This window comes from Phalacrocorax aristotelis, chromosome 2 (assembly GCF_949628215.1).
Source record: "Phalacrocorax aristotelis chromosome 2, bGulAri2.1, whole genome shotgun sequence".
NCBI lineage: Eukaryota > Metazoa > Chordata > Aves > Suliformes > Phalacrocoracidae > Phalacrocorax > Phalacrocorax aristotelis.
Window position 1 is genome coordinate 7,647,599 of NC_134277.1, and position 20,470 is coordinate 7,668,068.

The 20,470-nt window shown below is 43.7% G+C and overlaps 1 protein-coding gene across 4 annotated transcripts in view; it reads right to left on the reverse strand.

Moving 5' to 3' along the window:
- The window catches only part of PRKAG2 (protein kinase AMP-activated non-catalytic subunit gamma 2), a 231,560-nt gene that overhangs the window by 76,376 nt on the left and 134,714 nt on the right, over positions 1 to 20,470 (reverse strand). The gene's annotated exons all lie outside the window — the stretch shown is intronic.

Below are 20,470 nucleotides of genomic sequence, written 5' to 3' on the forward strand. Positions count from 1 at the left end.
CATTTAAGCTATATTTATTATCCATTTAAGAACCAGCAGACATCCACAACCAATTAGAAAATTCAGGTGACAACATCTGTGTTTCTTGTTGTATCTATGTGTACTTCAGGAAACAGGACGGTTCTCTTACGCCATTCGAACAAGTGTTTGAGGACATAATAATGCATCTTCATGGTACGTCGAGCTCATCTTCTCAGTGTGAGCTTTCAAGGCTCCACCAGAGGTTTTTGCGCCAAAGATTTTTTCCCTTTCAAACGCTTTGCATTGGTGTACACGCAGCTGCCAGTGGCCCCTCCTTTCAGCCGGGGTAAAGTGCATCAGTACAAAACACTTTATACTCAGTACATATTGACCTTTCAGTGTCACATTTCACCTCACAGACAGCGTTTTCGAAGAAAACTTTGTAATGTTGGAAAGTAAGAATAAAACTCAGTAATGACTAAGATGCTAGACTCAGAAGACTAGAAATCCAACAACTCAGGGAAGGATCTAGGACTTGAAGAAACCATTACTCCTGATGTATCTGGGGAAGAGTTACCCTATCTTATGATTAAAGGAGTTAATGAGGAATTTAGGTAACTGTTCTTTAGCTATCATTCTTCATTGAAAACAACCTTTCTTGATGCCTTTTGAATATGAAGAGATTTAACTTTAAGAGAATAGAATCACTCATCAAGAAACCTGCAAAACAATTAGGCTCTAACGTGTTTTGTTTGTAGTGGTTTTCATGGTGCAGTGTAATGTATTTATTTCTTTCGAAGAAAATCCTAGCTCTCACTGAAAAATTTTAGCTTTGCTTGAATTAAAAAGGACCCCCTACTCAGTCTTCCTCTTCAGTCCTTTCCCAAAATTGCAGCTGCCCTCCAAGGATTTCCATTTCATTTCATAAAGAGACCTGCAGCTCTGCCAATCAAGCAGCATTGACCACAGATCCAGCGCACACTGGATGCTGGAGGCAGATAGAAATGTTGGCTAATGTGACATGCCACGGAGTGGGGCAAGAAGAATAACCCTGGTATTTTGAATGCCCTCAACTTCTGCTGATTTCAGTGGGGCTGGAGGGCGTTCCACATCCTGAAGGATTAAAAGGACACCTAACTTGCCTGTTCAGTTTTGCTTACAGACAAGTTTACATAAACAGTTCTGGGGAAGATGCTCTTATCTTCTGTGTTTTTATGGATGTACAAATGCTTCCTAAGCACTCAGACTGGGGTGTGAGGGGGATGGTAGCTGTAATTGATGCAAATGTAAAACCACGAAAAGGGAGAAAAACACCATTAGATCTTAAAGTCTTGCTGCTGGGATGTGTTCACTGCGTGCTAATGTATTCAGCAAGTCTTCAAAAAACACTTCCAGTATCAACAAGCTCTGCCAAAAGAGCTATTACCCAACATAAGGAAACCACATATTCACCGTCCTGACAAGGCTGGCCTGCCAAGCATGGAGGACGTCTATAGGATGCAGGAAGATGTAGATCAAAGGAGACCAAGGAAGTAACATCGCTTACATCCTATGAAAACTATTGCTACCTCTTTATAGATGTGTAACAGCACAGCTGGGACAGGCAGTGCGGTTCCCATTTTATAAGAACATTCACTGGTGGTGAATGCCAGCCTTGGACATTTGGCGTGAGTTTTTATGGATGAAGAGCATCTGTGACTCCAGCAACTTTACTGGCAGCACTCTGAGCCTTACGACTCTCTGTTTCAACTAGGCGCTTAAAACAAAGTACCGTGAGGCACACCCTAATACAGTTGAGATTAAATTTTTCTGTGACTCAGTTTCCGTGAAGAGGTGGAGGGAAAAGCATAATTATTTTGCAGGGTATTTGATTAAATTATGTAATTAAGCTTTTGAATATTTGGTATTTAAAAGCCTATCTCGTAGCATTATTGTGGTATCTATGTTATTTACATTTGTACAATACTGAGATTTAAGGAATAATCCCATAGGATATGTTAAATATTTTTGTGATTATTAAAACAAAAGACTTTTGGCTGCAGTGATACAGCTCAACATCCTAAACACCACAAAGGATTTTATAGAAGCCTGCCACATAAAAGAATGAAAATCTGTAATAGATCCCCAGACCAAAATCAGTTCAGGAGTAACAGAACTTTGTATTAACTTTAATCCTATTGGACTGCCATCTAAACAGGCAGCATTGGTGTAAATATAAAGCTCTATGTACGTGCAGTAGCTGACCTGTTCTACTACAAGCGAAGCCCATTGAAGAGGCAAGATACAGCTTCATCTCATGGCTGAAAACCGTTCATTTCAGAGAAAGTACGCATAAAATAATTAAGCAGTGAAAACTAGCCAACAATTATAGAGTCTTCTATAACAAAGCTGAAAAAATTCAGTATGTACTTAGGATTTTGGAGAAGAAACAATCTTTGAGATTGGCTGCAGACCCTGCCTGTTCTGGTAACAAGATGAACTGATATGGCAAGTAATTATCTTTCATGCTAATGTTTCTTTCATCACACAATTAAATGCATAATGAAATGTGATATTTTCATGTTAAGAAGCTAAATAGCTCTTCCTTTTTCCATAATATAAACCAAGAATTTTAAACAAAAAAAAAACAGAGAGAAAAAAATCTAGCAGATCCATTACTGTGTCACAAACACAAGGTTTTGTCCTGTGTTTTCTATTGGTTGGCCCTGCCCAGTTTTCAAACAGTCCAGTTTTGCTTTGGTCTGATTCATCCAGACATTTCCTTTCTGGGGACAAAACAAGAGCAAAAAAAAAGGATAACTTTGTGGTCTCCATGTTGATGAATCATCAGTCCTAATGTTTGCGTAACTGAATACGCAGATGAATATGAATATTCATAAGAATATATGACTACGTGGTGCAAAATTGCATTAATGTAAAGAAATGACTTTTGTGTTATAGTATAACTTTACTCAGAATATGTATGTGAGATCCTAACAGAACTAAATAGCGCTAGTCTTAATTGTGAGCCGAATGGGGCTGTCTCCGGTTGCCTTCTCCCTGCGACAGCGCTGTCTCTGGCGGCGTGCAGCGACGGCCCGGCATTCGGTTCTGTGCCCGTATCTGAGCACCTTCAGCCGGGATCTAGCCACACCTCACAGGTCGGATGCAAGAGCCCTGAGAAAGCACTGCCGTAACGGCAGAGCCCACAACTTTGGCCCAAGTCAGCAGGCAACACGCGTCACAAACGTACAAACCAATGTTGCTACCTTAACTTGTTCTTTTAGGTATGTGCAACTATTTCTGTTAAATAAAGCCCTTATTTTGCACGGCATTAAGTTCTCCGCCCACTTGGGTGTTCTGATCCAAACGAGCCTTCCACCGATACATAACAGGAAAGGACAAAGCACTCCGTTGTCATTCGCGAACTCCCAAGGGACGAAGGGTGGCTGCCCCCCTGAATTTCCTACATTCCCCAGGTGACACCCACAATTAGTTCTGTCACCTACATTTCATGCCTGACCTGGCAGGATGCATCTGGTGGTTTCTGGGAGGAAGGATGCTCACAGCCCAGTGATTCCTGCCAAAGCCTCCCTTTTATATCAAACCTTTTCCAGAAAGAAAAACCGCCCCTGCCCTCATGAACTTTTGGAGCCACCTGCCCACAAATCATGCTGCTCGGGATTTCAGGGATGTGCTAATGCTCCTCTACAAAAGGCTGGCTTCAGGAGGTTCAGAATAGAGTCACACTCCCCTGTCGAGGGCCCAAACGATACAGCCAGCAGTCTGCTCTCAGACTTTGCTTTTGTACTGGTGTGCTTAAGATTAAGTTGCTAAAACTGGTAATAATTACTGAAAAATAAATCCCTTTTGCACTTTACCTCTTCCTAGGAACCACACTTCAGTATCCTCTCGTCCGGCACCTGATCAAGCAGATAATACCATTGCTACCATATAAAGCTGTTGCTAAAATAGCTTTCCAGGTTTTTATACAGGGATATATTCATTTACCATTTAGACTGAAACTTCTCAGAAAAAAAACCAAAAGGAATTTCCATTTGCAGTGGCTCCATGTGACACTTTTTGTCTGACTCCTTCCCAGGACAACGCTGTCCTTTCATTACCATTCTTCAGCTGGCAGTAAAACAGAGAAGGCGGCAGGCTGTGGCTGCTGAATTTTAAGTAGTTAGCAGCACAAGTGAATCTGAGTTTAGCTGGCTGTTCATCAAGCTGATTCACTCTTCAGACACACTACTGCATTAATTTTGACACATAAGCAAATTGATGCAAATTATGTGAAATGAAGTTTAATGCTACTTAATGGCTGTAAAACTATGAAGCCATAAGCAGGTAAATGGCTACTGCCTGTATCTATTCAAATAGTACAGGGGATATTGACACTAAATGTTGTAAAATACCTGTTAGTTAGAAAAAAATAAATACAATTAAGCCTGAAAAGTAAGATTAAGAGTTATTGTGCCAAAAAATATGACAGATACCGCCCTGGAAATTTCCTGCCGCATCTAGCATTTTCACTTACGCACCAGTTCAGGATGCCTTCCACCCTACAAGAACTACAGCTTCTGTTGTTGAACCATAGAGCCTACAGCTGTGATCAGCAGCGCATCACTTGGGTAATGGCCGGGCCTCCCAGTCCTTCACCTAAGCTCCCTGGTTCCGGCTGAGCAGCATCTATCCTGGCTGCATTAGTAAGCACATTTGTTTCAGTCTTACTGAAACAACTCCATGGCTGTTCACGCAGCTGGTACACCATTCAGTGGGAAGCTTACTTGTTTCCAAAAACATCTTTGAGATTTTTTTATTAATCAAAGGAAGAGTAAAATACACCCTTTAAGTCATTAAAATATCATATGCTGTCTGGAAAGTTTCACAGGGAAATATATATTTTTGCAGTAAAAATCTAATTTCTTTACATTAGTTGAAACATAGTAAAGGAAACCACTCTTTAAGTGGTCTCAGCCATGGAAGTACCTGAACCTGAAAGCACCAACTTTTGCTTTAGACGCTATTTCACTTTGTAAAACCTCAGATGAAGCCACATCAGTTTCCAGGGCTCAGCGCATTTTTCTCTGCTTGTGGTCTATTTACATGCCCAAACAACACTCATATCTGTGGAATCTGCAATGTAACACCTTTTCCTCGTAAAACTGAGAGAATCAGGGAGCTGAGGAGTTTAATTAGTGAAGTTTTGAGAACTGGTCTTCTTTCTGAAGCTCTCAAGGCCCCTTTATGAAGTAAGGCTGATCAGGAGAAACCCTTTCCCAACGCTGCGTCCTTTAAAGGGTTTACTGCAGATTTCTCCCGCACTGCTAATTAGGCAGAGGATCCCCACCTTGCCCAGAATTGTAGGTTTGTTATCTTACATTTATTAAATGTACATGACAGATCTGGAAGGACTTGACACGTTATGTCAATATGGCTTACAGAACATAACTGAAATAATAGTATTCCATTTCCTTAGAGCAGCTTTTCAAATACCCACCACCTGGGAACTGCAAGCAGCCTACACCACCAGTCTCAGATAAAGGGGGCTCTGCAGGCCCTGGGACGTTTCCGTTTTGTGTTGTTCTGCCTTGTCAGAGAGCACTGCGAGGTTCTGGATAGGTTATGAAAGCAGTCATTGCCTCTGCACCATCAGGCTGGGTCCGTCTGACAGGCTCCTGGCCACGGGGGATCTACCCTGCAGAGCTCCCCTCGTCCTACTGCACAAGCACCCTTGCAGGTGGTTTCTACCTTCTCCTTCTTCCAGGCTTAGCACCTTTCTGAGATTGAAACCTCCACAGCAGCCTGCATTTTCACACTTAGCTCTTAATAGTTAGTCTCCCCAATGAGAGGAGTTTCATCACTTTCTTCTTTCATTGCCTGTTTTCAACAGACTTGCATTTTTCCGTTATTCAGCAGACAAATTTCTATCAGAGTACATGACCTGATCAGGGGCCTTGATTGTCAGGAAAGAGGTGGCTGTCAAGGGCTGTGAACTTGGGCTCTTAGGCCTATAGGGAAGCTGCAGGAAGTAGTATATAGGATCCAGAGATGTATACAGTTATGAATTTGTTGCTTTAAAAGCAACAATACATGGGATCCAAACACAGCAAGCAGAGACCAGAAATCCTGGCGTAGAGCATCCCTCCCAGTGGGCTTTTTCTAGTTCTCGTTGGTAGGAAGGTTCCAGTCTGGCCCCTAACTCCCAATTTTCTGCCACTCCTTCTCCTTTGACTCACAAATACTAGAGAGAATAGCATAGGCAAATAATTCATAGCAAAGGAACAGAGATCAGCCATGAGCTTGATGGCAAAGAATGGCTTTTTTTGGTTTTGTTTTTTTTGAGGCAGCCAAATGCACATTCCACTGCTGTTTGACAGCCTGACGTGGTAAATGAAGAGGTCCTGGTAACAGTTGGGATAGCCACTGAATAAGTGCCTGAGCCAGGCACGAGCAATTAGCTCAGCAGGTTAATTATACGGAGAGACTCAGCACCAAGACTTTACCAGATGCCGTACGGCTGTGGCCAGCATGTACTGTCAGAAACTCAGGCAACACATACCTTGCCAGCACAAGTGCCAATGACAGGAGTGAAGCATTAGTAGTGATCCTCAGGAGGTAACAGCACGGGGGGGAAGGATCCTGTAGAACCCCATGAGCAGAAGGAGGAGGTTTGATCATGCATGAGAAGTGCACAAGAGCAAGGAATGCTTTATCCTTCTGTGCATCCGTTACCCACAGGTTGTGGGGCCAAGAAGCTTGAAAATACCAAATTTTCACTTTCTGAATCACCTGGCTAACTTTCCAATCCTGCCACTGACAGCAGCGCAAGAGGAGTTAGAGAGTGCCACCTTCCACATGGTTCCTGTTGTACGCAAATCCAAGATTGCCGATAAGGGGATATGACACGCTGCAACCCCTGCCCAGGGGTAACTGCTGGGTTACAGCAAAAGCTAACTGTGCAGTACTATGATACCAATCTAAAAAGTCACTAAAATGAAAATCAACCACTCCTGTTCATTCAAACTGTGCTGGAAAGACACATGACATCCGTGCAAACGCCGTTTCTTTTTCTGATCCAAACCAGATGACTAAGGAGTGTAAGCCAATCCATGCAAATAAGCCACGTGCAACAGTTGGCCCTTATTGACATACTGATAACTGCTGGAAGAAAAGTCTCCTCTGACTTCCCAGCCCCGTATCAGCACATTAGCCGGGCATAGCACTATATCACATGGCAGAGATTCACATGGTCGCTTGTACTATGTGCTGGTTATAGCCGGCTGCTGTGAGAAACAATGCCTACAGCAGGACTACTTTATTTACTTAATACACCACCTGGCATTTAAACTTTCACAGAGTACTTTGTGTTCAGAGGCTTTAATGAAATAACTTTTGTTTTCTATTTTAGCAAAGATGTCTGGCTGCTAAAGCTAACATTTAACAGCTTTTTCCACATTAACCTCAGTTGTCCTATCTAGGCTTTCTTTGCTGTTTTGAGACAAGCTTACAGAAAGCTGCACACTGCCTGTCTTTGGTGACACTTCAGTGGCCAGCACTGTCTGTCTCACCATCACCCTGTCCTCTGCTAGAGGCTGCTATAACTGCCTTCTGCCCCGGCACCCTCTCCCTGGTTTTGCACAAAACTTCTAAACCGCTGTTGCCATCATCATCTTTCGTGTTTTGCTTCTGGTAGCACCCCCTGTGTGCAGCGTGCTTCACAAACATATAAGATAACACAGGCCCCGACCTGAAGGGTTGACATCTTGACAAGTAAAGGAAAAGAGGAGGAAAATTAAGGGGGAAAAAGTGGGAGGGGAAATGTTGTATGTACAATGTATAAAGACAAGTTTGGAAGTAATTACTTGCTTGTTCTGATGCTTAATTTCACACTTATGGATTTCATACTTAATCATTGCACTAAATGTCAGCTTTTTTAAAAGCAGCTGCTTGGGTGGGTTGCAGAACAGGGTAAGTTGTTGCTTCTCCTATGATTTATGATATGCTCTTCCAATGTAAGTTTAAGAAATGAGGGAATTGAGGCAAAGATATTCCTAGCTTGCTTGCTCTAAATCAGTGCCTTAACCATGTACCTTACTTCTGTAACATGCTAAAGCAGAGGAACACCCCGTGGAAACTTAAAAAACCCCAAACACTTTACAAGTATATCATTAGAGTCCAAATTAATGAAAAGAACAGTCTAAACCCGAGCCTGCAGAACCCCACTGAAATCACTGTGGGTGATTTCATCTGCATAGTACATCTAGTCTCTGTGTAACCGAGACAGAATATTAATGCTCATAAAGACCACTAGGATATCCATTTACAGCGTACGCATGAAAGCCCCAGGGCTGGTGCCAGGGGAATGCATGCGGTAATGTCGCACACAGCCACAACTGTGCAGCAAGGCAAGCGTTTAGACTGTGCCACTTTCCGAGGTTCAGAATAACTGGATATAAGGCTGTTAGAACAGAGACTTAACAACTCAGGTCTTGGGACCTGCTCTCTATTTCTTATCAGCTTATACTAGCCTCAGTTTCCTACTCTTACAATGAAGAAAATAGCTCTAGAGGTGCTAGTAAAGGCATCAGAGTTACAGCTGGATTGCAAGTCTTGCAGCAGAGTTTTCTTTATTTTCTGCAATGCTTACAAGGTTACTGAGGTGAGAGTAATTAAATATCTGCCAAGTACATGAAATCCTCAGGAAAGCTGTAGCTAGAGAATGAAGCCATAATTTGCAATTTCTTCGCTTCTGAAAGTAATGTTTTTCAAACCCTCCCTTCTTCTCTTATCAAAAGAACAAAAAAATCTCCCTCATTCTACATCTTTTCAAAATTCAACAGGAGTCCGAGCACTGCTTCAGCCTGTGACATTTGCCTCTCCCCACTGTGTCTGACTCAGTCTTCTGCCTCATCATAATTCCTATCTTGCTAACCTGGTGATTAATCTTTTTGTGCACATATGGGACAGCAGAGACGGCACAGTGCTCTCTAGCACACCTACCAAAGCCTTCTGAAGAAATAACTAATGACTTCATGGCTCTTGTTTGACTGAAAATAAATTGCTATGGGCCTCCTCCTGCTCCTTATGCCACTTGGTAGTATAATTTCCATTGCCTTCATTGGTACTGGATCCTGCTTTTGGCTGAACACTAGTGCAGCAAACGGCTGTTATTCTCTAGGCACTATCCTGCTCAGAGACTAACCCTCTCCTTGCCGTGAAATGATCCACACAGTGCTGGCTTTCTTCTGCCTTTCACAATCGGATCTTGAAGAGATATAGATTACAACTAACCTCAGACCTCTGTCCTGCTGGTTAGTTCTAATCCAGACCAGTTTTCTGATGCAGTACAAACACTTGTCCCAGCACAAGTATGGGGGCAGCAGGAAAGGGCCAGGAAGAAAGCGGAATCACTTTGTACAGTGGAATCGCTGGTTTATACCACTTGAAGTGTACAGTTCTTCTAACTGTTCTTCTAACAATTGCTCTGAAGAGAGTTACCTGTCTAAGATGTGGCTAATGGCACAAAGGAGAAAAAAGGGGGAGAAAATGAAGGGAGGGGGAAAGGGGGAGAGAAAAAAGGGGGAGAGAAAAAAGGGGGAGAGAAAAAAGGGGGAGAGAAAAAAGGGGGAGAGAAAAAAGGGGGAGAGAAAAAAGGGGGAGAGAAAAAAGGGGGAGAGAAAAAAGGGGGAGAGAAAAAAGGGGGAGAGAAAAAAGGGGGAGAGAAAAAAGGGGGAGAGAAAAAAGGGGGAGAGAAAAAAGGGGGAGAGAAAAAAGGGAGAGGAGGCAGCTGCATAGCCAGGTACCAAAACCACAACTATATCAAAAGACTTAAAAGTGCCCTGAACTGGGATGTACTTATCTACCACTGGCAAGCCCATGCTTCACAAGTATGATGAATCAGTTACCATCTTATTTCCTTCTCCCAGCACAGACACTGGGTAAGGGTAAAGTCAAATGAAGCCCTGTCCTCTTGCAACGTTTCTACACACTCCTACCAATAAAATAAGCACTGTCAGGATACCCAGCAATGAGATGAGGCTGAAGAACAGTGATATCACTTCTGTACCTCAAAACTTCAGCATGGAGCCAGGAGGTACCCCAAGAGGCTATCAAGGTGTACTGAAAGGTATGTCTACAAAGTTTTAGATGCTGGTGTTGCCACAACTGTGCAAGTCAAACACACTTAGCAGGCATGCAGCATGTTCAACAAAGCCATAAGCACTTGGGCCCTCCTACTTAAAGAAAGAGTTAATCCAGAAATGAATCCCTACTTTGTTAACAAAAGCCTAAAGGGAACTTCAAACACATACCTGGATAAGTATCAGTCACGTGAAATGAACGAACACTCACCCTGGGATATTTAATGGTCCTGCCATTTTGGAGGTCCCCTTAAACTCCATCATCTTATTCTTCTTGCCTGTGCATGAGTAAAATTCGAACTCGTGGAAAGGGACTCAACTTCAGTGACGTCCATTGCCATGGATCAACTAACACTTGGCCCAATTCTATATCTCTGTTGCCAAGTGTTTATAGTGACCACACACATTTCTGATATTTCTGCATCCACCAAATGACGCAAGGTTGGCCTGTGCTTTCCTGTCCACATATGCTTTCTTGACTCCTGAGCTACCTCCTCCTTCTGCAGATGAAGCATCTCTCCTCTCCTCTCTCTGCTTCCTGCTAATATGTTAAATGCAGCACTTCAGGTGCACTCGAGGCTGATGCTATTTGAATAAGTTAGTACTGAAATACTAGGAATAGTAGATATTCCTCACACATTTCCTTTTTTCTGGTTATTTCACCTTCTGTTTGCAGGCTGATTTAAACCTTCCTCATCCACTTGCCTACTCACCAAAGCACCTGCAAGACCAGCCCCCAAAAGGACACCCCAGGGTGGCTTCCTTTGCTTGGCAGCACAACAGGTTGCAGCTGATACCTCCTCTTAACACCCAGCTCTGCGGTGCTGCAAGCATCTGGCAGGAAGGAGCACAAGTGCCCTTCAGCAGAACATGCTTACATTTTTCCAAAGGGCTAGCCAGGCAATTTTCCTCTCCAGGAAATCCTTCCCTTCCCTTGTCATCCAGCCCCAGCTTCACCCCACAGCCCATCCCAGGTCACTATTACAGCATACCTCCAGCACATGACAGCAGTCACATTCCTGGCTTGTTTTACTCCTCAGAGCTGTCATCCTGCTCTAAAGTGTATGAAAACAGTAGGAGCCAAAAGGACTCAGCATGTTGAGAGTGAGTACCTAAAGAGCAGACTCTCTGGAGCAGGGGACACCTTCATGCCAGAGATTTCCCTCACTCAGTAGGGAAATCCAATCTATTTAAGCAGATCCACCTTTGCCCTTTCATTCTGCCTTTCACCCAGTTCTCATCCTTTTGCAGGTGTCTCCCTAAGGCCTGGAGACTTTGGTCCCATTCCTGCACACCAACATCAGCTGTGGGCAGGCAGTTCACACTGACACTCCAACTATCCTCGCTTCACACTCAAGTTAATACTCTAAAGCGGGGTAGGGATTTCACAGCCATTGCTTCAGTCCTCAGACTCAGGAAGGCTGAGCCATGTCCACTCACATACAAGATGGCTAAGTGACAAACCCAGAGGACTAGCACACTTGAAACTGCAGAAGCTAGGCAAATCCGGCAGCCGTAAAAATCACGTACAGCGAACAGAGTACTTGGTGCTTCCACTACATCAGGCAAAAGCTCAGTGCATCTCCAACCAGCTACATTTGCAGAGGCCCTTCCTCCAAGTTTGCTACCTCTCTGACCAGGACAAGGCAATATCTGAAAGCTCAGACATAAGAGATGCAGACAAAGTCTATGATATGGATGTTATATATACTACAAGGGGAAAAAGCAGAAACAACTCCAGCTGGCTAACACGCCTCTCCAGAAGCATGGAGAGGTCATAAATATCTGAAATCAGTACCTCCTTCCCTAGACGGATCAGTAAGAAAGCTACATCCATTACTACAAGATCTGCATTAGAGAACAACTTGTGGGCAATGATCTGACTGTCTACCCTTTTGTTTTCTGTAATTCTACGATGGTCAAGGAAAGGAAATGTACTGAAGACATCTAAGCCCTTTTATTTAAGGCTTTAACCCCTCAAGAATCTGTGTGCACAGGCTGCTGCAACACAGAAACATAGAATCACTAAGGTTGAAAAGACCTCTAGGATCATCAAGTCTAACCATCAACCCAATACCCCCAGGCCTCCTAAACCATGCCCTGAAGTGCCATGTCTACAGGTATTTTGAACACCCCCCAGGGATGGTGACTCCACCACCTCTCTGGGCAGCCTGTGCCACTGCCTGACCACTCTCTCAGTGAAGACATTATCTCATATCCAATCTGAACCTCCCCTGATGCAGCTTGAGGCCATTTCCTCTCATTCTATCACTAGTGACTTGGGAGAAGAGACCAACACACTACAGTCTCCTTTCAGGTAGCTGTAGAGAGCGGTAAGGTCTCCCCTCAGCCTCAAAGTTGCTTTAAACTCAAAACAGCCCCGGCAGAGCTGCTGTAATGCTGCTCTTCAATTCAGAGAAGATGATTATTACAACCTCCTCCCCGCTGTCCTGTCACAGCTGCAAACGGACAGGGTTCAGAGCTTCAAACCAGGAATAAAGTACATTCAACCTAAAACCTTCTCAAGAGCAGGACACCTCTTCACAGGACAAGTGTGATCTCGGCAAGAGGAGCGGGTGCTTCCCTGCCAACCTGCCCCGGCCCCCCACGCAGGTCCGTGTGATGCCCCGGCAGCCGAGCAGGGTGCTGGTTATGCAAGTACTGACTCAGATGTCATGGAGCAAAGCCAACACCGCAAAGGCCGCGGTGAACAACTGTCAAATGATAAAAGATTTGAGTCGCTGCTGACTGAAGCTGGATTTAACCTAGCAGGGAAAGGCTTTGTATCTCATTACCAGCCTGCTGTGCCAGTCACTTCCCTCCCCAGCTGCACTCTTTTGACCTCATTTCTGAAAATATATTATGAGCTGTTTTCTCCTTGTAATAAGTAACTATTGCACTGGAAAGCCGGTCGTTTCCAGTTGTTAAAGCAAGGCAGTGCTGCAACATGTTCCTCGAAGCACAGACAGCTCCGGACAAGAGCATCACTACCCCAATCCCTGCATATCCCCTAGATACCCAGGACTCTCATTCAGAAAGCCATTTAGGTTCAATCTGCCTCCACAAACAGACCATGACAAGTTTTGGGGCACTTCTGCAAGTAGTAAACTGCTATGTATTACCCCAGTTTACTGAACGCTGGAGAAACTGTATTTGATGCCGAGTGTCATCTGCTGCTGCTCAGTACAGAGGAATCAGTCAGATGGTGAAAGACCAGCTGGTTTTAAAGAGCCATCTGGATAAGGGTTCATGGCTGATAGCTCATTAGCTGAGCCAGGTCTTGCAAAAAACAGTCGAGAAAGAGGACTGGTGTCCAGTCCTTCCAGATTCAGAGGACGTAAGATAAGGAGACTCTACTTGCTGAGAAAACCACATCCTTTGCTCTCCTGAGCCTCTCTTTTTTCTGACAGCTGATTATGTTCCTGACACCTCCAGAAAAAAAGAGGATGATGCTGCAGAGACAGCATGAACATATGATCCTTAACTCCTACCAGCCAAGAGCTTACAGACCGACTGCAAAGAACATCAGGAAGTTCTCTTATGTTCTCCTCGCAAGAGAGGACAGGATAGTACGGAATAATGCTCAGGGCTCTCCAAATGTTTCCCTAAGACTTATCCTTACAGGCTCTTGTCACACCAGGGGGCTTCAGCAGTTCATTTGCACCACTCATTCCACCACACTGTAAAGCTGTGGACTCAAGAAGCTTTTTTTTTCCCCCCTCTTTTTTTTTTTTTAAACTATTGCATTGATTAAACACATATACTCTGCCAAAGTTTCGCCACTGTAAAAGCAATTCAATCACTGTTTTGTGGAAGGTAGCTGGTATTCAGCTGACACTTTTTTCTTAAAGCATCACCCTGAAGCTCTGCTGAACTTGAACGGGATCCAGCTTGGAACAACTCAGCTGTACCAGTGTTAGTCCATGGTTGGTACAAGCTGAACACCAGCCCAGGCCAGATGAGACCTCTGGACTATCACGTGGCTGGCCACTAGCCTTGCAGAGCTTATGTCCGAGGTATTCACACTATGTGGATCCAAGTGTGGGATCTCTGACAGTGGCTGCCTTAGCCCTGTCCATCCCAGTGATGCAAAAGGAGCACTCAGCCCTATTCCAAGAGCAGATTGTGCCAGGATCTGCCACCCCACAAAGTCCTGGCATTTGGGTGAAAGCAACTTCCTTCCACAGATTTTAAACTTTACAGGGTTAGGACCAGCAAACACAGTTTTTGGAGAGGGCACTGACTTCCATTCAACTGTGGTAGCAGCAAGATGGCATTAGGTTTAAACCAAGACGAGACAGGAGCTGGGTGTGCTGGTACCACTGGTACCGAGCAGGCAGAGCAGGAAGGCTGAGAGCTTGGGAACTTGGGGGCTGCAGTTTCACCAAAATTATGATTATTTGTGTTACTCTGTGCTCTGAGTGTATTGCTTCATCTCAGTAAACAAAGCTGCAATGAAATTAAAGGGCTCTGGCAGCAAATCAAAACTATTTAGTGTGAAGGAAAATAATCAGACCTGGATAGGGGGCTTGGGCACAGCTGGCCACAGGAGGAGGTGAGTGCTACAGAAACAAAAAGGATATCAACCAGAGTGAGCTTAGCCACTAAAATGGCCAAGATAAACAAGGCACAATCTGTGCTAGTCCCTCAGCACTATGCAATTAGAAAAAGGATCCCTGATGGACATAATTATGTAGCTTTGTCATTGCTGAGACACAACGGCGCTAATCAATGACCTTGCTTCCCTGTGTCCTACCAGTGCGAAAGTGCTCCCAGCCACTGCACACCTACGTACTATGGCAGCGTGCAAGAAATGGGTAGAAATAAGTTCATGCAGGAACAACAGAACACATTACTCACTATACTTTGTTTCATTGCTTTGATCTGTCACCTGAAATCAAGCAAAATCCAAAAGAAAATATTCCCAAACTTGTGCTTAAAAAAAATATATATCACATTGTTGTCATTCACATTGATAAATCCTTTTCCATTTATCTCTTGTTGATGTCTAGAGCTGGAGTTTTAATGACATTTTACTCTGGCTCTGTTTTCAACACCACTGATGATAAATACATGCCAGCAGCCGGCTGAAGCACCAGTTGCTGCAGATCCAGTGTCAGAGTGTGACAGACATGTGGACGGTTACTGTAGATGGGGGAACACGCAACCGGGGACCCTGTGATTCCCAATCACGTGCCATAATGTGATCAAGGAAAACTGGATCAGTCCTTCCCTCAATCTCCTTCCTCTCCTCCTCCCCTTCCCTAAGGAGCCATTGGCTTTCCTCTCTCGCTCTTGGAGCCATTTGGTTTGGCTGACACTGGGGATTTACCCAAATTAAATTGAACCAAGACAGGAGAAATGTGTGCTGAACACAAGGAAACTACCTGCCAGCAATATATATGAAGCAAAGGATGCAGGAAATGCCTCAATATTCACAGCCACCCGTGGCCACTTCATCCCTTTTCTACTTAGGTCTGGGCTCTCCCAGACACCTTTCAGGCACATTTAAAATCTTTAGCCAGGGGCTTTCTCTGGGTCCCCAGAAGGCTTTCCTTCCTTTTTACAGAGCAATGTTGCTGAGGAGGGTGAGGGTCCCCTTTCCTGCTGCTTGCAGGCTTTTTTTTACTGTTCCCCCATTTCCGGAGCAGCGCTCTGCCCAGTTCTCTTCCCCATCCCTCCTCCTTGTCTGTTGATCCCTCCTCCAGCACCCAATGAACAGGACCCAAATTCAGGACTAAATTTGGAAATAATCATGCAATTGTACTGGCAGAAAACAAGTATCTTTGTTGACATCAGTAGCAGAGACAGGGACCTTGCTGGGAGCCAGGTGCTGTCCTTGGCAGGGATTTCTTTCCCTCATGAAGATTACGGGGTCGATTTGTGCTGAAAATGTTGACTTTGCTATGTCATCCTATATCCTCGTGGGGATTACAGGACCTTACTAATAAACCTCCCCCTTCCCCTCCTCTGCTGGGACTGTACCTGCACTCAGGGTGCTTCTGCTCCCAGGATTTGCTGGGACAAGGGTGCAGGAGCATGGCATGATCTCACCGTAGCCCACCCTGCAACTGGTAGCATCACCTACGCATGAGCTGGCCTTGCCAAAGCACAGGAAGCCGGATGGCTCAAAGCACAGAGCCAGATTTCTGCAGATCCCAGGAGAATTGGCATCAAATACAAATATGTCCATCCAGCTCTGCAACAGTTATATCATCCCAAACTACTGAGCGCTTTGCAGAAAAAAATATCCAGAAACCTCACGATAGAGCTTTTACAGTGGATTATTAACCACTATCCATGTCCCTTCCAGACTGCAGTTCTCTTGTTCTGTGGAGAGGAAGTTATTGCCAATACAACTGCCTTAAAACATGTGGTAAAGCACGTTTTATCTCTTAAAAGTGGTAATACTCACTCAGAGTGAGTGGTGCTCAGAACAACAGGTATTTTTAAAGACCAAAGCCAACATCTGGTGGTGGAGGCTTTGCTAAAGCAACATGGAGTCATGATTCAGCACTGAGTTCTTCCTAGGTCAGTTCTCCAGCCACAGAACTATTTAAAGTGTCCGTTTACTGCAATAAGGTGGTTATACCTGTAGCACACTGCATATCAATTGATCAAACTGCAACTTCAAAGGGGTCTCAAGTGCTTGGAAGCAGCAGTACGGTCAATTAATAATGTAAACCAAAACCCAACAAAGCCAAGACATCAGCAGTTGAGTATATGGGGCTCTGCAGAAATTAGCTTCCATTATACTTAATCAGAGCAGCATCTCTCATTCCCCTGAGAACACCAATGCACTTTATCCCTTGAGCTACACACTCACTTTTGGAGTCAGACCCATTATATCATTTATATTAAATATGTAGAGCATTATCCGCAATAAGCTGTAGACCAAAATAACAACCTACACATCTTGGTTTAATAAACTGTGATTTATATGTTCCCATGATTAAAAGTTGCTCTTCAAATAGGGGGCATAAGCACAAACCAGTCCATTACGTTCCTTTTCTGAGAGGCCCAGCAATGCCATTAGCACATCCCCGTCCCTCAGCAGAGACATGCATTAATTCATGACTTTTCCTGGGCGGGCAGGGCTGGCCGAGTTCCCACCGTGCCGAGCTGGAATGCGAAGCTGCCCCTTCCTGGCAGGCTGCTGGGGTCAGCCTCTGCCATTGACTCAGCTGCCCCTGTTTGCACTTCAGTTGTTAATCGGACCCCTCTGACACCATGGGGATGACTCCTGCTCAAATATTTGGCTTCACGAGAGGCCAGCTTGCAGATAACGTGTAAAACAGAACGTGGCACAGAAATTCATGGGAAAAGCACATGCTTATCATGATGGTAGCACATGGGATGTCTCCATGTTTGTAACGTGGATAATCGTGGCTTTGCTTTTGATTTTGTTTTTTTTTTTCCTAAAGACAAGCTTTCTCAGTTTAGGGAGCTTTCAAATCTGATCTGCTTTCCATCTTCTATACATTTCATCCTACGTGGGTAGCGAAACAGATTCTCATTTAACCCCCGCTTACTCCAAGTGTCAGCCTGGCTTCCCAGTTCTCCCACACGAGCGCGAAGCTGCAGCGCACAGGCCTGCACTGCAGGCAGAAACAGATGGTCTGACTTTTATTGAAATGTCATGAAACCTTCTTCCTTACATTAACATCTGTAAAACATACACATTTCAAAAATAAAGCGCGTACACTGTTTTAATTTCCCTTTGCTCCAGTCCTACCCCCAGGGGATTTTTATGCCTTGCCTCTAATGTAGACCTCATCCTTTCTGGGTGAGGATGCTGGGCTCCATCTCCACTCCTGTGCCGAAGCCTTAAATTCTCCCCCGCCATGCTGCTCGAGTTGAGGGTGGGTTTTTCTGTGATTTCCAAACTGAGCTGCTGCCCTTGTTCAACACTTCTCCAAAAAAATTCCCTCCGGGATTCACAGGGGGTCATTTATACATCAATAAGCCAACACAACTAATCTGGCCATGGATTCCTAGGCTGTGTGGATCTACCACATGCAGAAGGGAAGACCATTGTTTCTGAGTAGCGGAGCTGCTGCTGGCCATAACGCCATAGAGCAGCCAAGCTGACCTTGCTCCCAAGTACCTTGTTTTGCTCAGGGTATGTTCAGACCCGCTGGCACAAATGCTGCATCTCACACTCTGAGTACGGTATAGCAACACCAACAAGCTGTTCCCCATCTAGAATGTAAATATAACCCAGCATTTCAATAGCTGTGTTATTATAAGTGGCCTTGATATGGCCACAGCAGAGCTACCAAAACACTGGATTAGACGTAGCTGTTTTACAAGCCGATCCAATTTTAACTCATTCATTTATTGGCATCATGCGCAGTTCAGCTACTTTGCTTGAACGTTGCACAACCAAGAAAAAAAGCCAATATTTCCAAAGTACCATGCCTAAAGCCGTGCATGTGAAGCCAATGTAACACAACTCTGATAATGAAGCTAACTTCTGGTTTAGATGCTTGATTTTCCGTTGATATGTTCCAGGATTAAACAAGCAAAATTACAGTGGAACTACATAGCTATTTTAATGCCTATAGTCCTACTGTAACGAACACAACATTTATATGTACTTATTGCATTAATCAGTAATAGTGGCTTCAAATGCCAAAAAAAAAAAATCACCAGCTAAACCCTCAAAGTGCCACGGTATTTAAACCTATAAATGTCAGGGTTCCTATCTGCATTTTCTTTTTTGAGATATTAAGTCTTCCCAATGTTTCTCTACACCCAGAAGGGGCTATAAAATTCCAAGGAATAAAAAAGAAAAAAGCTTTTATTTTTTCTTTTCCTTTTTTTTTTTAAAGAAAGAAAATGAAATCTTTTATAAAGTAATATGATTCCAGAAGCCAGAGACATCAGAGACTATCTATTCAGTGAGTAGCAATAAATTTAGACTTGGCAATTCTGATTCATAAATTGCTTTTAATTTCTTCTATAATTTTTACATGCATATGAAAAAGAAATATCTCAACTTACTCCTGATTTGTACCTACTTACAAAGCAAGTATTTATGAGCTATGATCACAAAAAATCACTGATCACAAATACCTGTAGAATGTTTCATGGAAGTAATGGTATCGGTGATAAAAAGGAGCGACATTAAAGAGGATACCAGCTCCTCCAGCAAATAAACTGATTCCTCTGATTCCACTTCCCTTTCTAGAAAAGCTAGGGACATTTCTTACCTAATGCACAGCAGTGATTTATGACTTGCTATGTGATGCTATGAATGCATATCAAGCCTCTTGAATTTTACACAAAAAATATTGGAGAAATGTAAAATAGACTATTACATCGTCTGAGCAACACTGAAATGTGTGCTCCATGTCTCCAAAACTGATGGAACAAGTGGCCATGGACTAATACGTTTAATCATTGTTATTCATAAGTGAAGCCATACTTCAGGAGAGGGGAAATGGTTTGTGATTGATTCCTTTTCTCATTTCACTCACAGACAAAGGCCTTGATCTGATTCCCAATAAAAATCAATAGAGAGAGACTTCTAGTGAACCCTACCTAGACTCCAGATAAGTTAGCAACTTATTCTACGTGTCTGCTCATGCAGTCCCTGCCTCAGAGTAACTCATAAAGAAAATCGTTCATATCTGACTTGCACAGTCTTTGCCACTTTTGCTACCCAGCATTTTAAAATTCAAAAGAACTTAAACTACTGTATTCAGGGTCAGGTTTTTTCCCCCCTCCTTAAGTATAGTTGGTCTTTTCCATGCATGCATTAGGTTTCTATAGCAATGTCTGTTGTTACCTAGGTTATGGCCAGGGATAGTATTTTCATTTGGCTGTGACATTCGATTAATTACCAGACTTACAGGCCAACTTCCAGCTGCCTGTGCCTGTGTGTATTTGTACATGTGTACACACGGACATCAGCAAATTAGGGAAAAAAACCCATCATAAATTAGCTTTTTAGAGCCCAGATTTGCAACCATTACATGTAACAACCCAGGCTGGACACTTTTCAGGTGTCCTGTGAATATACTGAGCCTCAGAAGAGTTAATTTTGGGGACTTTAACATAAAGCCATGCCAGAGAAAGAGAAAAAACCAAAATCATTCTTTCCGATGTCAGGAAAGGGTATTAGAGACACTGAAGTAGAAAGGCAGACCCAATGCCTATGATAGTAAAACAAACAAACAAACAAACAAAAACCAAACAAGCATCACCAGGGGAAATAGAAGCATTTATACACCAATAAAGTAGAAAACGAGACAACACAGTTACAGTCCCACCAGCCAGTACAAAGAGCATTTGTGTGCATTAGTGGAACGACTATGGAATTCAGCTCCGTAAGAAGTCAGCAAGACGAATCCTATAAACAGTGGAAATACTTTTAAATT